This window comes from Carcharhinus amblyrhynchos, chromosome 13 (assembly GCF_965287045.1).
Source record: "Carcharhinus amblyrhynchos chromosome 13, sCarAmb.v2.hapA, whole genome shotgun sequence".
In the NCBI taxonomy this organism is placed as follows: Eukaryota; Metazoa; Chordata; class Chondrichthyes; order Carcharhiniformes; family Carcharhinidae; genus Carcharhinus; species Carcharhinus amblyrhynchos.
The window spans coordinates 8,378,548-8,385,541 of record NC_137336.1 but is presented as its reverse complement, the minus strand read 5'-3'; positions in this window follow the sequence as shown (position 1 = coordinate 8,385,541).

The window sequence follows — 6,994 nt, the reverse complement described above, 5'->3', positions numbered from 1 at the left end:
GAAACCAAGATCAAGCTATCCCACTCCCTATCATTCTGGTGTGCTCCATGTGCCTATCTAATAACTGCTCGAAAGTTCCTAAAGTGTCCGACTCCACTATCACAGCAGGCAGTCCATTCCACACCCCAACCACTCTCTGAATAAAGAAACTATCTCAGACATCTCTCCTATATCTCCCACCATGAACCTTATAGTTATACAAAGAACAAAGAACAAAGAACAACCCAGCACGGGAAACAGGCCCTTCGGCCCAACGGGCCCGGGCCACCGCATCACCCTACACCTATTCTACCCTGCATGTATGCTCCCTAGTAACAGCTACATCCATCCGAGGAAATAGTCTCTGAACGTCCACTCTATCTATCCCCTCATCATCTTATAAACTTCTATTAAGTCACCTCTCATCTTCCTCCGCTCTAAGCAGAAAAGCCCTAGCTCCCTCAACCTTTCCTCATAAGACCTACCCTCCAAACACCAGGCAGCATCCTGGTAAATCTCTGCACTCTCTCCAATGCTTCCACATCCTTCTTATAGTGAGGTGACCAGATACAATATTCCAAATGTGGTCTCACCAAGGTCCTGGACAGTTGCAGCATAACCCCACGGCTCTTGAACTCAAACCCCCTGTTACTAAACGCTAACTCACTGAAGAAGGGAATGGGTTAAATACTTAAAGATTTGTGCAAAGCATTGCAAGACTTGTTTTTGCACCCCTGTAACCTTGTGTGCAGTTAACTTGTTTGTGCAACCTTGTACACTGGCTCAATAAACTGCAGGTGCCGATAGCGGCTAATCACATTAGAGGAACAGAACGGAGACAGTCGAGGCCTTGCGAGCTACGATTACAACCAACTACACAAAGGATGAAACCACTGAGGCAGCAATAACCACAGGGTGGATGGCGAAACATGACAGCAGCTTGGAGACCTGCGGATATTGTTAGGGGCGGGAACCGGGGTGTATAAAACTTTACTCCTACTTGTATTCGGTGAGAAGTCTGGTAAATAACTCTAGGAACCGGCTCTCTCCCAAAAGCTTTTGTAATAAACCTGCTGACTCACGACTAGTCACAGAGGTATTATTTACCGTCAACAAATTGGTGCTGAAACCCAGGATCTGGTTACTGGTGCGGTTGAATGGCCACCACCGGAGCTCCAGAGTAGATCACCGAACTTAATAGGGTGGGTCAAACTACAGTAGGTGATCATCTGTGATGAGAGAGTGTGTGAGTGAACTGAACACATACGGACAAGAAGGCATCCATCTCTAACACTCAGCTTTAGACTGGTTATTAAAAGGGGTAGCCACCACCACCCCCCCCACAACGTGAAGGTCAGGATTTTGAAGTGGGTGTAGAGACTGGAGAAAGAGATGCCGGCTTAAATAGTATAAGCGGTGCTACGGAGGGACCTGATCACCCCTGACAGGTATCACCGGGCTCTGATAAGAGCGACCTAGGAGGGGGAGAGTGAGAAAGGAGAATAGAAGACTCCAGGCGGTGAGTACAAACTTATTGGTATTATGGGGGGATCACAAGGATGCTCGAGATCCCTGACAAATGAATATATGACTGAGAGGGACAAATTCATTAAAAAGATGAGAAAAGGGGGCTGGGATCCATCCCACCCAATAGACCAACAACGGAAATGGTTGGAAAAGGGAAAAAAGGACAGAACTAAGAACATTGGAGTCCTCTTAGTTCACCAGTTGGCCAGATTAATTGAACAGGTCGCAAGTAAAGAATGGGCTGACGACAAGGAAAGAATTAAAACATTGGAGTCACGTATTAGAGAGTTAGAAAAGCGAAACCAAGTGTTAGAAGACCACTGCTGAGGGACCTTACCCCCTCCACAATCCCGGCAACATGACAGTGAAACCCACAGTGCCTGAGGGTGACTCTGATACTGAGGAGGAGGTCTGCGAACTTGCTCCAGTAACGAGGGGAGGAAGAGTAAATAATCCCACTGCCCGATTTAAACCCTTTACACCAGACACCAGATCTGGCATCGCTGGGAAAAAGCCTTAGAATGGGGATTATCAGCTCCCGAGATTATGCTGAATGATTAGAATGAGCATTTGGAATTAAAATGGACCAGATGAGGATCCAAACCCACGATTAAATGAGAAAGGAAAATGAACAGGGTGATAAATGATACAGAGGAGCTGATAGGAAACAGAGGTGGGCAGAGGTATTACCCCCCCATATTAATGAAACTCAGAGCCACTATGAATCGAACCACTGGGCTGACACCATATGAGTTAATGACTGGGTGGGCCATGCAACTGTCCGAGTCCATCATTATTGGAGGGGGGGGATGTAGGCCCATTGAGAGACAGGATTAGAATCAAAGAATAGGATCATAGAATCCCTACAGTGCAGAAAGAGGCCATTCAGCCCATCAAGTCTGCGCCAACCACAATCCCACCCAGGCCCTACCCCACATCCGTACATATTTTATCCACTAATCTCTCTAACCTACACATCTCAGAACAGTAAGGGGCAATTTTAGCTCAGCCAATCAACCTAACCCGCAAATCTTTGGGCTGTGGGAGAAAACCAGAGCACCCGGACGAAACCCACGCAGGCACGAGGAGAATGTGCAAACACCACACAGACAGTGACCCGAGCCGAGAATTGAAACCAGGTCCCTGGAGCTGTGAAGCAGCAGTGCTAACCACTGTGCTACCGTGCCACCCACATACATCGATAGGTGTTATGTTTTAGAATTGAGTGCCCAACTAAAGGATATGCGAAAAACAGTCTGGGATAAATAGCAATAGACAGGCAAAATTAACTAGAACAAACCTCTGTGGAAACCCTGGCAGACAGTAAAGTTATGGTAAAAACACTACCTGGAAAACCTGGGTTCACCCCCAAATGGAATGACCCCTATGAGGTTATCATCAGTGGAAACACCTATGCCTGCATAGATATACAAGGCAGGGGCGTCTGGAAACATTGGACTCAGTTCAAAGAATACACTGGCACCAATTGGGAAAATTATATAATGTGTTCAATTCACAGATACGTGAGACAGTCGACCTTCAAACAAGCTGGTCGGGTTCGCGGGCAGTTGCACGCAGGCGACCGGGTTCGCTGGAACTTGTGCGCGGGCAACTGGGTTCGCTGGAACTTGTGCGCAGGCGACCGGGTTCGCTGGAACTTGTGCGCGGGCAATATAGACTTTGAACCATTGTATAATAGTCGCGCGGGTTATTGTTAAGTGACAGAATGATTCTCTTGCTGTTTCTCATGACCCTTGTCCTGTCAACCACAGAGAGAAAATATAGATGGAATTGTGTGCACTTGGGGATAAAGCAGCGTAAACATCTCTGTAACGATGACTCTGTCCATTGTAAACCACCCAACGCATGGGATAGGCCCCTGGGAGGTAACCCGTAGGGACCGTTGCTCAGGATCCCATAATCGTACCACATTGCCAACCCTTTTGGAAGGGCGAGGTGAGTGGGAACTTCCATGCAGTGTAACCTGGTACAGCTGGAGTTTCCAGTAGTTAATTGAAGAACCAGGGGAGGCCTGTGCCCAGCGAGGGTGGAAGATTCAGGGGGATTGGTACCTCAGCAAGAGACACGGCCGACCCAAGCGGTCATTGCATCTGCAGTCTAGAAATGCCTTGGTGTATATGTCTCACCCATATGCATCACATTCAAACCTGAGCAAGTGCTCATGTCATGGTCAGTACAACATCCTATTGCATATAATGGAACATACTTTGTCTGTGGAAATAAGGCCCATTCGTGGCTTCCCCACAATTGGTTTCGATCGTGCTACCTCCTATATGTGGTGCCCTACCTTTACCATTACCGACTTACAAGACCACTCCGAGATCCACCTGCTCAGGGCCAAGGGAGACAGAACAGTTCTTCATGATAGCCTACCCACCGTATGGGACAGCAAAGGCAGCACAAGAACTTATACACATGGCCGCAACCTTAGAGAGAATCGCAAATGAGACTAGCGATGCGTTTGAGGAGATCAGCACAGCCACCTCCGAGGTATCAGCCAAAGTTGTAGCTATTCGGACTGTTGCATTACAGAACCGATTATGTGCTAGCCTCCCAACGAGGGACATGCACTATAGTTGGCTCCGAATGCTGTATGTATATTCCAGATGCTTCGGAGAATATAACTTGCTTGGCAGATCATATTAAACACGTAACAAAAACAATACAGGATGAGGGGAACCAATATCACAATTATAACCCTCCGGACTGGCTGGGGCAATGGTTCAGGTCATGGGGTTCATACCTGATGCATGGTTTGATTGTATGAATTGTAGTTGTTACTATTTGCTGTGTTTGTATGACATTATTGACCACCTGTTGTAAAACAGTAACAGCCCGGGTTATACTGGGCACGGGTGTACAGGCAGAGGGGGCAGACCTCCTCACAAAGGAGCTTGACCCATATGCTGGTAACATATGGTTCTAAATTGATCATGGGGCCATGCTGTGATACAGCCCCAATCAAAAGGGGGAATGAAGAAGCCAATGGGTTAATGGACTCTGTAATACTTAAAGATTTGTGCAAAGCACTGCAAGACTTGTTTCTGCACCCCTGTAACCTTGTGTGCAGTTAACTTGTATGTGCAACCTTGTATACTGGCTAAACAAACCGCAGGTGTCGATAATGGCTAATCACACTAAAGGAACAGAACGGAGACAGTCGAGGCCTTGAGAGCTACAATTACAATGGACTACGCAAAGGACGAAACTGTTGAGGCAGCAATAACCACAGGATGGTTGGCGAAACATGACAGACAGCTTGGAAAACTGCAGACATTGTTAGCGGTGGGAACCGGGGTGTACAAAACTTTATTCTTACTTGTATTCGGTGAGAAGTCTGGTAAACCGCTTTAGGAACCAGCTCTCTCCCAAAAGCTTTTGTAATAAACCTGCTGTACTTTGACTCATGACTAATCTCCGAGGTATTATTTACAGGCAACAACACTATAGGCCTTCTTCACGGCTCTATCCACTTGATTGGCAACCTTCAGAGATCTGTGGATATGAACCCCAAGATCTCTCTGTTCCTCCACATTCCTCAGAACGTTGCCGTTGACCCTGTAATCCGCATTCAAATTTGTCCTACTAAAATGAATCACCTCGCATTTATCAGGGTTAAACTTCATCTGCCACTTATCGGCCCAGCTCTGCATCCTATCAATGTCTCTTTGCAGCCTACAACAGCCCTCCACCTCATCCACTACTCCACCAATCTTGGTGTCATCAGCAAATTTACTGACCCATCCTTCAGCCCCCTCCTCCAAGTCATTGATAAAAATCACAAATAGCAGAGAACCCAGCACTGATCCCCTGTGGTACATCGCTGGTAACTGGCCTCCAGTCTGAAAATTTTCCCTCCACCACCACCCTCTGTCTTCTGTGATACAGCCAGTTACTTATCCAATCAGCCAAATTTCCTTCTATCCCACACCACCTTACTTTCTTCATGAGCCGACCATGGGGAACCTTATCAAAAGCCTTACTAAAATCCATGTATACGACATCAACTGCTCTACCTTCATCTACACACTTCGTTACCTCCTCAAAGAATTCAATCAAATTTGTGAGGCAAGACTTACCCTTCACAGAACCGTGCTGACTATCCTGGATTAACCTGCATCTTTCCAAATGGTCATAAATCCCATCCCTCAGGACCTTTTCCATGAACTTACCGACCACCAAAGTAAGACTAATTGGCCTATAATTACCAGGGTCATTCCTATTTCCTTTCTTGAGAGAGAGGAACAACATTCACCACTCTCCAGTCCTCTGGCACAATCCCTGTGGACAGTGAAGACCCAAAGATCAAAGCCAAAGGCTCTGCAATCTCATCCCTCGCCTCCCAAAGAATCCCAGGGTATATCCCACCTGGCCCCGGGGGCTTATCGGCTCTCAGGTTTTTCAAAATTGCTAACAACAATCTACCTACCAATCAGAACATCTACCTCCTCCAGCCTATCAGCCTGTATCACACTCTCATCCTCAAAATCAAGGCCCCTCTCCTTAGTGAACACTGAAGAAAAGTATCCATTCATCGCCTCTCCTACCTCTTCTGGCTCCATCCACAAGTTCCTACTACTATCCTTCACCGGCTCTAACCTCACCCTGGTCATTCTTTTATTTCTCACATAAGCCTTGGGGTTTTCCTTTATCCATCCCGCCAAGGACTTCTAGCTCTCCTAAGCCCTTTTTCTTTAGCTCATTCCTTGCTACCTTGTAACTGTCAAGCGACCCTTGTTTTCTCATCCTTACATACACTTCCTTTTCCCTCTTGACAAGACATTCAACCTCTTTTGTGATCCATTGTTCCCTCACTTGGCCATTTCCTCGCTGCCTGACAGAGACATACCTATCAAGGATACACAGTATTTGTTCCTTGAATAAGCTCCACTTGTGCCCATACCTGACAGTTTCTGTTCCCATCTTATGCTTCTTAATTCTTGCCTAATCACATCATAATTACCCCTGCCCCAATTATAAACCTTGCCCCGCCGTCTGGCCCTATCTCTCTCCATTGCAATAATGAAAGACACCGAAAATTGTGATCACTATCTCCAAAGTGCTCTCCCACAAAAAAAATCTAACACTTGGCCTGGGTACACTGCGGGAGAATTTAGCCAATCCACCCAAACAGCATGTCTTTCGGAATGTGGGAGGAAACTGGAGCACCCGGGAGAAACCCACGCAGACACGATAGAGACTCAAGCCGGGAATCGAACCCGGGTCCCGGCACTCTGAGGCAGAAATGCTAACTACTGTGCTGCCCCAAGGGTATAACCCCTCAGCTCTGACAATCGGAGACAAGAAGTGAAGGATAACCCCACATCTCAGTGCAAATAAAAACACAGTCGATTTATTATTTTAGCGCTGTGCTGGAGATAATAAACCAGATCCAAAGGTAAGCAAAAAAAAGTAAGGTTCTCAATAAAACGTCAACTCACATTGTACACAGCTCCAGAATCTGGCC